Source organism: Alosa alosa, chromosome 7, assembly GCF_017589495.1.
Source record: "Alosa alosa isolate M-15738 ecotype Scorff River chromosome 7, AALO_Geno_1.1, whole genome shotgun sequence".
Classification (NCBI taxonomy): domain Eukaryota; kingdom Metazoa; phylum Chordata; class Actinopteri; order Clupeiformes; family Clupeidae; genus Alosa; species Alosa alosa.
Window position 1 is genome coordinate 31,112,618 of NC_063195.1, and position 10,848 is coordinate 31,123,465.

Below are 10,848 nucleotides of genomic sequence, written 5' to 3' on the forward strand. Positions count from 1 at the left end.
GCATTGTCTTCTGAGACATCCTTTGGGAAGTTCTATTTTCCTGCACTTGATTGTAGCAATAGGCTTAGCAGAAGCTAACTTCATAGAAGGACACTAGATTTAATAGCTTTTGGAGATCAAACTTGGAATGTTTTCCGTATGCCTGAATTTCACCTTGCCATTTTCTCTGTTTTTTTTTTTTTTTTCAACTAAAAAAAACATTTATGAAGACATTGAAAAAAAAAGATGAGTTTTGAAGTAACCCAATTCCCTGGCTTATTCAAAGTCCATATTGAAAGCTAATGACTTGCCTTAAGAGTACAACACTGTAATGATTATACCCACTCCAGTATACAGTCTACCTTTCTGGACATGGGTCCATGTTTCCTTTATTTCCTTACTGTACTGTGACTGAGCAGTAAAGCAGAAGCTGTTTCTTCTTGTTTCCTTGTTTTTAAATAGACACCGATACATCTTTCAACACTCAAGCTGTGCCCAGTGTCCAAGGCAACAGGACTTTACATTGTAATTATTCCAAACTATTTTGAGGTGAGGGGGATTTACTGTATGCAAGGCCCTTAATGTGCAGACGTTACCTCTTCTCGTTTCGACAGTTTGATGTTTTCAGTGAGGAACCTCGCGTCCCCACGCAGCCTTTATTAGGGTGTGATTTCAATACTTGGTCTGAATGACTTTCAGTTCTTCTTGGAGTTAAAAAAAAAAAAAAATCATGCATGCAGCCTTCGTCTGTGTTTTGTCACACAGTCCTCCACTGTGATGTTCTGTCTGTGTTAGCTGAACAGCCTAGCCCCAAGACAGGAGTTGCATTACCAGATAATGGACTTGGATCCACCTGAGTTCAGGTGACCAGCCCAGAAGCCTCAAGCTAAACATGTCTATCCTGTACGCTCCCACCACCCAGAGGCTTTCATCCGCCTTTTGCTTACAGTCCATTAATATGGATTTATGTTTACATTCACTACCATCAGCTTTTCTTCTTGGTTCAATAAAGTATTTTTGCCCTCTTTTCTTACAGTTTTCTTCTCAGTCTTTTAAATCACTCGCTGTGATGTAGATGTACTGTACGTGAGTTGACTGATTGCTGACAGGTTAACATTTACACTGTGTTGTGTGATTGATGATGTAGCATTCAGTCCAGCCATGTGTCTGCTGACCTTACACCAAACAGTCAGTCAGCCAGCCACACCCAATCTGCCTGCACAACACGCTCGTAAGCTCATAAATCAACATGCCCCACTGGCTTTTTCCCACAACACGGGGTGTCAGTACTTGGTCCAAAGTGCGATCACATCAGAGTCGAGGACCCTATACTTGTTCTAAACTCCTCAGGCTTCCCTAAAGCAGTCTCTGTGGAGCTTTGACCAAGTCCAGGGGCAAAGACAGGATGAGGGCTTTGGATAGACACTTTTAACACAGAATGGGGTTAGTAGTAGTGCATAGAAAAAAAGCATTTGCTTTTGCTCTCAGAGTTGTTATAGTATATTAGCTCAAAGCAGTTTAAAATTATTTGCTGTACAGTATATGCTTATTGAGTGTTGACGTGTCAACGGAAAACCCCACTTCCCCAAAAGAGACTTTGCATATTGTGAGGTTTTGTAAGGCATATGTATATAACCTACACATATCCATACAATAATTCTCTGTGTATTCATCAACAACAATTTGTTTTATCTCACATACCTTGATGGTTGTAACATCCACGTCTGTGTTGCTGAGCTGTAAGTGTGTGCAGGGGGTTGAGGCTAGTGCAGCCGACTATTTAAACCCAGCTCGAAGAGGAACCAGATAGCAACGGCCCACAGGCCACTTCCTCGTGTGTCGGTAAGGAAACAATGCCCCTGGTATCGTAGTAGAGGGAAAGGGGAAACACATGGGCCTGTGTCGTGCCATGTGGTTTCTGTATCTGAGTGTGTGCTCAGAGGGTTCATTGTGTCGCCTTTGAAGACACCCCTCTCACAATATTACATATCCTATAGGCATGTTATCAGGGGGCTAGTGTACCACTGGACGTTTACCATGTGTTTACCAGTGTACCATGTAAATGCATGTTCAAGTTTTATGGATGTTTTATGGGGAGGGAAAGGGTTAACTAATTTTCAATGACACATACAGAAGTTGCTTAAACAAAAAGGCTATTCCTCGATGGGCTGTCAATTTTGTCAACACAATTTATTATTTTAAGGTGAATGTTGAAGGTGAGTGTGGTGCTTATGTTAACGACTTTAGAATTGGAATTGCTCTGATAAGCTGGATGTTGCATAGAGATGTCAGATTTAACCAGTAGGGGGCAATGTCTGCTAGCTTATTTCATAGCCTATGTTTTATGTTTTTCAACACCAAAGCGTAGTTCTTCAAAGTCTTTCATTGGCGGAATATGTTGATTCAATGAAAATGTGGATGTAGGTTTAATGAAAGAAGCCAAACTGAATAGGAAAGGTTTAAGGGCTTCAGTGTTCCGGGAGGAATCGGATCTAGGCCTATCTAAGCAGGATAAGGTAGGCTGTCCAAATGTCAACAGAACTTTCTCACAAGCGCAAATAGACAGATGTCAGGTAAAGCCTAAAATGTTTGTCTAGTCATTTGTTGAAAGACCCACAGTCATCCAGCCTTAACTCGTTAAACAGCCTTTTATTTTCTCCACCCAGGGAAGCCTATAGTTTTATCACGAGTATCACCGTGATAACAGCTGTAAACACGGCTTCTTCATTATACTGGGCTGGCGCCAAAAAAGAAAACACGTGCGGTTATTTCCTCTGTATTTTATTTGTGTAAAGGTCATTCCACATATAACAATGCACAATAACAGTTATTGATGATAGAAAAACGTAAAGCATATTTACACTAAACATTAAATTGGTTCAACTGTAAAATATATTATAACACTCGAAATGAAAGTGCATAATAGACATATGTCTGCAACTACCTCACTTACATTGGGTAAGTTCGATTCATGCTTTGACAACAATTTGAATTCTGACAGGACTAGTTCTGTAAACAATCTCCTCCAGCTGTACAGATTCCACACACTTAACACAAACATGTTCATGTTCACAACCAGGAAATAACCCTGGGCTTTTATCTTCTTTTGCAATAAATACATGTGTATGTTCACTTTGACAAACATTCTTGAAGTCAAATTGCAAATGAACAAAATATACACATTGAAACTTAAAAAAAAAGGACATAAAAAAAGCTTTTCATTGATCATATTTTGGACACCAGAAGCTATTACCATGACTTGTGCAAAGGGGAAAATAAAGCATATGAAATGCATGTGGCCACAGAGGGCTTCTTCAGCCTGTACAGCCGTGCTCTCATGTCACAGTTCACCCTGTGAGATGAGTCTTCTTTACACGTGTCCACCTCTGTCCCCACTTCAGTATCCGTCTCACCTGCGCCTGTCTGATGGGTCAGAGTGACCTTGGACTCGGGGTCAGATGCACTTTGAGCGCCACCGTCAGCATTCACATGTCCACCTGAAGCTTTCCCCAGAGTCTCACTCTCCGGTGTGGGGTCGTCTCATCACCCAGCGGCTTCTTGCCCCCGGACGTCCTCCTCATCTTCATCTTCCTCTTCCTCCTCTGCCCCTGCTCCCTCCCTCTGAGCTGCCCCCCTGCCCCCAGCCCCCCGAGTTACGAGACGGTGCAGCTGTTGGTCTTGTTCATGGGCGGCCGGAGGAGCCCGACGTCCTTGGGGAAGGTCTCGCGGCGGCGCCGCAGCGCCGGGCTCACCTGGCTGGGCAGGTGCGCCTGCTGGAGCAGCTCGCGGAACACCTCCACCACGTTGTCGTTCTCTTTGGCCGAGGCCTCCAGGAAGCTGCTGTTCCAGTCCAGCTCCACGGTGGACACCACGTCCTCGGACGCCACCTGCCGCTCGGTCTCGCGGTCCGCCTTGTTGCCCACCACCACGATGGGCGTGCACTTGTCCGCCTTGACCTCCAGGATCTCGTCCCGCAGGCTCTTCACAGCCTCCAGCGACTCGGGGTCGTTGATGGCGTAGACCAGAGCGAAGGCGTCGCTGTTCTGGATGCTCAGCTTGCGCATGGCTGGGAAGGAGTAGCTGCCGCTGGTGTCCATGATCTCCACGGTGACCTTGAGGCCGCCCACCTCGTACTCCTTGCTGTGGAGCTCCTCCACGGTGCGCCGGTGCTTCGGCTCGAAGGTGTCCGCCAGGAAGCGCTGGATCAGGGCCGTCTTGCCCACGCCGGCCGCCCCCAGGAACACTAGGCGGAGACGCAGCTGAGACTTGTCCTTCACTTCCATGTTGGTGGTCATCTGGCTTTGTCTTCTTGTTTTGATTTTGTTTATCTCAAAAAGGTCTTCTTCCTCTCCGTCTCTGCGTCTGTCTGTCTGTCTTGTTGTCAGCCCGTCTGTGCTGTTGAGATCTCTCTGTTTGTCGGGTGCCGAAAAACTCTGTGCTCTGTCAAGCGGACTGCTGCACTTGTTGAATCAGTGCTGCGTATTGAAGAGAAGTGTCTGGTGTAAGTCTCTCTCTCTCTTTCTCTCTCTCTCTCTGTGAAAGCACAGGTGCGTCTGGAGCCAGAACGGAGCCCACGCTCCTATTTATGTGTATTGTCAGTGACTACGGCTCCTCGCTGCCAACCCCCGACCAATTAACTCGCAGCAGGGCACTGAGGCACGAGTCCAGAGGAGCCAATCAGAGGACTTCATGCAAATTGGACCAAGACTTGTTTTTTGCGAGGGAGGGAGGTCGCAGGAAAGTGTATAAACAAGGGCTGTTCAGGCGTGGAGCATGAGATTTCCTGGTGTGGAATGATTTTTTTTTTTGCTGCATATCGTGCTTTGCTTTTTGATTAGATGGGAATATGGCAAGATTTTAAGTTCAAATGGTCTATTTCCTTTTAACCTTCCTGAGTTTAATTCATATTTCAGTGGAGCACATCAGAGGAGGAATGGTGACATATGACAGACTTTGATGTGTCATATCTGCAACGAAATGTTAAAACGAGAATATACAGTAGAACATAGAAACACTGAAGAAATGTCAGTCTTTGTTGTTAAATTGAATTCCCATATAGATTTATATTTCTCATATGTCAACAATATGTCAACATTTGGAGGGCAGCCGTGGCCCACTGGTTAGCACTCTGGACTTGTAACCGGAGGGTTGCCGATTCGAGCCCCGACCAGTGGGCCGCGGCTGAAGTGCCCTTGAGCAAGGCACCTAACCCCTCACTGCTCCCCGAGCACCGCCGTTGAAGCAGGTAGCTCACTGCGCCGGGATTAGTGTGTGCTTCACCTCACTGTGTGTTCACTGTGTGCTGTTTGTGTTTCACTAAATTCACCGATTGGGTTGCAGAGACCAAATGCAGAGACCAAATTTCCCTCACGGGATCAAAAAAGTATATATACTATACTTATTAGCTGCAGATACAGTTGTCAAAGTAGCAGTCACATTAATATTCAGGTCACCTCTCTTGTCTGAACAGTTATATATGAGCTGCCAAAGCCACATCTCAGCTTTGAAACCTGCTGGAAAGGGTTGAGGAAACTGCAGTGATAAAGCAAAACTTTTGTATATCATATGGAGTAAATAGTTCCACCTTGGTCCAATTATCACTGCTCAACCTTGAAACCATTTCTTCAAATCTCTCAGTGGGAACATGTTTGGCCAGAGTAATACAGCAAACATAACATAAACAGCAAAAACAAACAAACAAGTCTTAGTCAAAAAGAAAGCTTTATATCTGCAAAAGTAAAGAACTACATATGTACTTTCCTATCTCTGTTTGAAATACATGGTTTGGAAGCAGCTATGGCTGCATTTCAGCTGCGCACGTATCTTTAAAACTTCTCTTGAAAGTGGTGTTCTGACAATTGATGCGCAAAGACTCAACGTGGCACCTAATCTGGGGGGCCCTGTCTGTCTTTCTGTCTGTCTGTCTGCCTGCCTGCCTGCCTGTCTGTCTGTCTGTCTGAGACTGGAGCAGAGCAGAATTGTTTATAGACGAGACCCATGACAGCTGAGATGTCCCTCAGGAGGCAGCTGTGTCACAGCCTCTACTAAATCAATGGCAGGGTGGAACAGTGCGGAGCTCAGGGGGATGACATGGAGAGATGAAGGCAGCATGAATATTTGTAATATCTTCTCTCTAAGTACATACTTGATGGATGGGGCTGAGGGATATGTTTATGTATTCCCTTCAAGATTTAAGCAGGACTGCCTTGTCAAAAAAACGCAGTCTGAGTTAGTTGCTGTTTGTGAGTTGATGGGACTTAAAAGCGGCACCACCTCTTCTCATGCATGTTTATATTTTTTGTCAGCATAGCCTTCACCTTTCGTCCAGCTGATTAAATTATAACTTCAAATCCATTCATAATTTACATCCACCTTACAGTTGGGAATGATTAGCTTCATGGTGTTGAACTACATTGTATGCATTGTATACATACTTGATATGAGATTGGTGGGGAGTGAAATTAGTTGAAGAGGGGACATCAAACACTGTCAGTTGTTGCCATGAACAGCCACACGTGCACTGTCACATTATCACCATGTGACATCTCTCATCTCACCATGACATCTTCAGTATGTTTAACTCCATCTCATTATCCATGTCATCGTCATCCTCCGCTCCCAAACACACTTTGGTGCACACGTGAAGCGCTCAGGAAGCTGCCCACTTCAGGAAGAGGTCCCCCGATGAATAGTTATGACTCTGAGATGTGCCTCGCTTTTGTCGTCATGACAAAGAGACAGCAACAACACTGGTGGTTAAAAGCTACAATAAGCCGTAAGGCTTTGGTCATCGGATAATGTTGAGGCGTCTCTAAACGTATGCCAGTGCTGTGTTATACTGCAATTATATTACTTTACATAATCACTAATCATTCTCTGTCTCTTATTCCTCTGGATAATTGTTTTTTTTATTTGCTCGAGTTCTTTGGGTCTCTAAAAAGTAAGAAAGTGTCTGCAACAAACAATCAAGGTGCTTAGCTGCAGTGGTACACATCCTTTTAGCTGCAGAAGTTCACGTCCTTTTTTACCCAGAGTTCTTCCTCAGCCTTTACAGCATTATTTTATATCTGAAGCATTTTGTATGTTTTGGCAGCAAACTCTGCTCACTTCACACCATTTTTCCTTTGTCTACTCTTTTAATTGACAGGAAATGATGTGTGAGAGTGTGTTTCTTTGTCATACAAGTGCATTGAAATGTCATCAATGTAAAGATCGTTTTGACTGTCGCTAATAGGCTGTCCCCATTGATTATTTTGTATTACTCATGCTGTGTATGCGATACCTGGAGGTGGTGGTGTTGTTCAAAGGCATTCGTTTCTTCAGGCTGTTGTTTCCCTTCTGACTGGAGGCGATGTTTTTTTCGGCCAGAGCCTTAGGAGGAACACGCGGCACGTGTGGAGGACAATATACCGCGGCAACATGCATGTGTTCATCCTGGCAGCTAAATATGTGCACTCCTCTGTTGTGAGGGGCCGCATATTCCGATGACAAAGGAGAAGGAGAAGGTCAGGACATGATTGTGGACACTGATTGTTGATATGAACTAGTGTATGGACAGGCCCTACTCTACTCGAACAGGCCCTACTCTACTCGAACAGGCCCTACTCTACTAGTGGCTCCAGAAGTGTGCTGCCAGCTGGTGTTGATCTGAAAAGTCACATTAGTCTGTGATTCTCATCCACACACACTTTTGTCAAATTCAGCTAATTGCTGTACCAGTGATAACGGAGGAATGTTATGTGACACCCAATAGCACAAGTCAGATTGATCTCCATGCCTGGACATCTTCTTTGCTCTCGAGTTTGCTCTCACAGTTGTGGATGAGCCTGGTCTCCCTGTGTTAATTGTGTTTACAAATGTCCTGTTTGCTGACCGTCTGCTCCTCTCCCTGGTGCTGTGAGTCTCATAGCATTAGCCTGGGCGAATGAAGCCAGCTGCCATGGTAGCCTGCCATTGCCTGGCCGACTGCAGAGCACTGGTCAAAATAGGAGGGAGGTTGTGTCTTCTTTTGGGATGTTCTGCCCCCAATGTGGCTGGGCTGAACTCCCCATGCTCTTTTTTAACTGCCCCGGGCCCATTTTATTTTTATGTATTTTTTTAAATTTATTTATTTATTTATTTTTGTAGAAGGAGGAGGCAGGCACTCAGCCCTCGTTTGCTGTCTACCAAAAGATATATATGAGAGAAAATGACAAAAGAAAGATGAGACAGGGTGACTGCATCCAAACTGACCCTCGGTCACTCTGCCTCTAACGCAGATGAGTGCCTCTTGACTTGGCATGTGGCAGCTTCACTCAGTGTCATGTCTGCTCTTATTTACTCTGCTAAATTGGGATTGACCTGGACCATCATCATAAGGTTGAGGTCCTTCTCTTTGTGCTTATTCTTGATTAAACTAATGTAAATATGAATATCCTTATCCCCCATCAGTCGTCAGGTTTCTGATTGAAAGAAAGATTCAACAAAACACTTTATGGTCTGCCAGAACAGAGAGAGAGAGAGAGAGAGAGATGCTCACTGTTTTCCGGTATTGCAGAAACACTGAGTAATTGAGTTTTCTCCTCGAGAGGGAGTGAAATAAGATGACTTCATCGGCACATGACTGAGTGCACAAAGACAAGCCCTGTGACTGGACCAATCAGAGTCTTAGTGAACTGGATCAGATACATTCCAATCTTGTCACTTATTCCATTGGCATTCCTGTGTATTGCTTTATCTTCCCTAGTCTGCAGATGTATTACTCAGCTGATTTGCTTTTCACGAATGGAGACACCTCATTGCGGTGCACTGGCGAAGAAGAGATCCTGTTTACCCAGTGTTGATAACAATCTCCTCAGACTGTCATTATGCTGGTATTACAGTTGACAAATACTATGTTGCCCTGCCTGCCGTTTCATGGGAAGGGCTGAAATAGCTATCGGCTACAGATCGGAGTCCTTGTGACACCGTGTGAATGGGTTGCTTGATCTTAGCTTGGGTTTGTTTAAATTTTTATCTCTTCTGCCTTTCCACGGAATGAGGGCGTATTGTGACTATTAATCTCATGATGATTCATCTCCGCTTATCTACCTTAAACAAACACAAACACACACACACACACACACACACACACACTCTTGCACGTACACACAGCTTTACACCGGAACACAAATCCTGTCATCAAAGTCGTGTGACTTCTACGTGGGAACACATGCAGAGACATTTTTCCTTCCCTCACCCAGAGAGTTTGCATTGGTAATCAGGCAGTACAGTAGGCCGCGCTTCAAGAAGCACAAACAACAGCCCCTTTTTAATTGCTCCTGGAAATCGAATCGGCACGGCGATTCCTGTAAAAGAGAGGGCAAAACAGACCGATAAACAATAAACGGCCCCGTATTTACGGTCACGTGGCGGATGTTTGCTCGGGCTGGAGAGACATTTACGGGAGGCGGCTGCTGGACGTGTACGCCCACTGGACACTTCAGACCCACTCAGCAAGACATGCGGACGATAGAGCAATGCACTCTCGGCCCACTCAGCAAGACATGCGGACGGTAGAACAATGCACTCTCGGCCCATTCAGCAAGACATGCGGACGGTAGAGCAATGCACTCTCGGCCCATTCAGCAAGACATGCGGACGATAGAGCAATGCACTCTCGGCCCATTCAGCAAGACATGCGGACGATAGAGCAATGCACTCTCGGCCGGCAGACACAGGAGGAGGAGGAAGAGGAGTGTGCTTGTTTTTAATCCTGAGACATGAGGAGGAAGAGGAGTGTGCTTGTTTTTATCCTGAGACATGAGGAGGAAGAGGAGTCTGCTTGTTTTCATCCTGAGTTTATGGTTGGGGGCAGGGGGCTGTTTTGGAAATTGCAGTTAGATGGAAAGGCGTACGCAGGACAGCAGAACAAAAAAAAAAACCTCTTTTCTAAATCCAGACTTGACTGGCGGGGATTTTGTGAAGTTGGTCTTTAAGTCTCTGACTTTTTGTTCACTGATGCCGTCCGTTGCTCATCACCTCGTCTCTTTTTGTTCACTGATGCCGTCCGCTGCTCATCACCTCGTCTCTTTTTGTTCACTGATGCCGTCCGCTGCTCATCACCTCGTCTCTTTTTGTTCACTGATGCCGTCCGCTGCTCATCACCTCGTCTCTTTTTGCCACAACTCACTCCCTCTTCATTTTCTTTCCCTTCTTTCTTTTTTTGGATCAAAAAATCTCTCCCTCTCCCTCCCTCCCTCTATCACTTTCTCTTTCTCTCTCTCCCTCTCTCTCCTTAAAGAGTGGCTCATATGAAGCCCGAGGGCTGAGGGCCATGCAGGCTCATGCTCCGTGCTCTAATTTCCTGACTGCACTAAGTAGGTCTGTGTCACCACAAGAGCAGAGAGCGCTACCAATACCACCGTGGCCTTTCAAATGCAGGGGGAACAGCTTCAATTAGAGATGAAACCAAACTTCTCTCTGAAGAACCGATGCAATCCTGCAGGATGAGCTCAGAGTTGCTCTGTCCCCTCAGTGGGTGACTGGAAAACAGACCCTTACCAATGCCGATTTGTTTCCTAATTGGTGCCTCATTTCCCCCTCACTCACACACACACACACAAATACAAGCACAGAAACAAATGCAGACATACACACACACACACACAAATACAAACACACAAACAAATGCAGACATACACACACACACACACACACACACACACACACACACATACACACACACACAGACACACACCGTCCCTCTCACGTACACACACACAAACACACACATACACAAATACAAGCACACAAACAAATGCAGACATACACACACACACACACTCTCGTCAGCCTGGTGTCGCTGCCTCATGACATGCTGACTAATCAGCCCAGCGCAGCTCCCCGGGC

At 45.5% G+C, this 10,848-nt stretch overlaps 1 pseudogene; it reads right to left on the reverse strand.

The window, feature by feature from the left end:
* Positions 1-2,744: 2,744 nt before the first annotated feature.
* On the reverse strand, positions 2,745-4,521 carry LOC125297200 (annotated as a pseudogene).
* Positions 4,522-10,848: the final 6,327 nt, after the last annotated feature.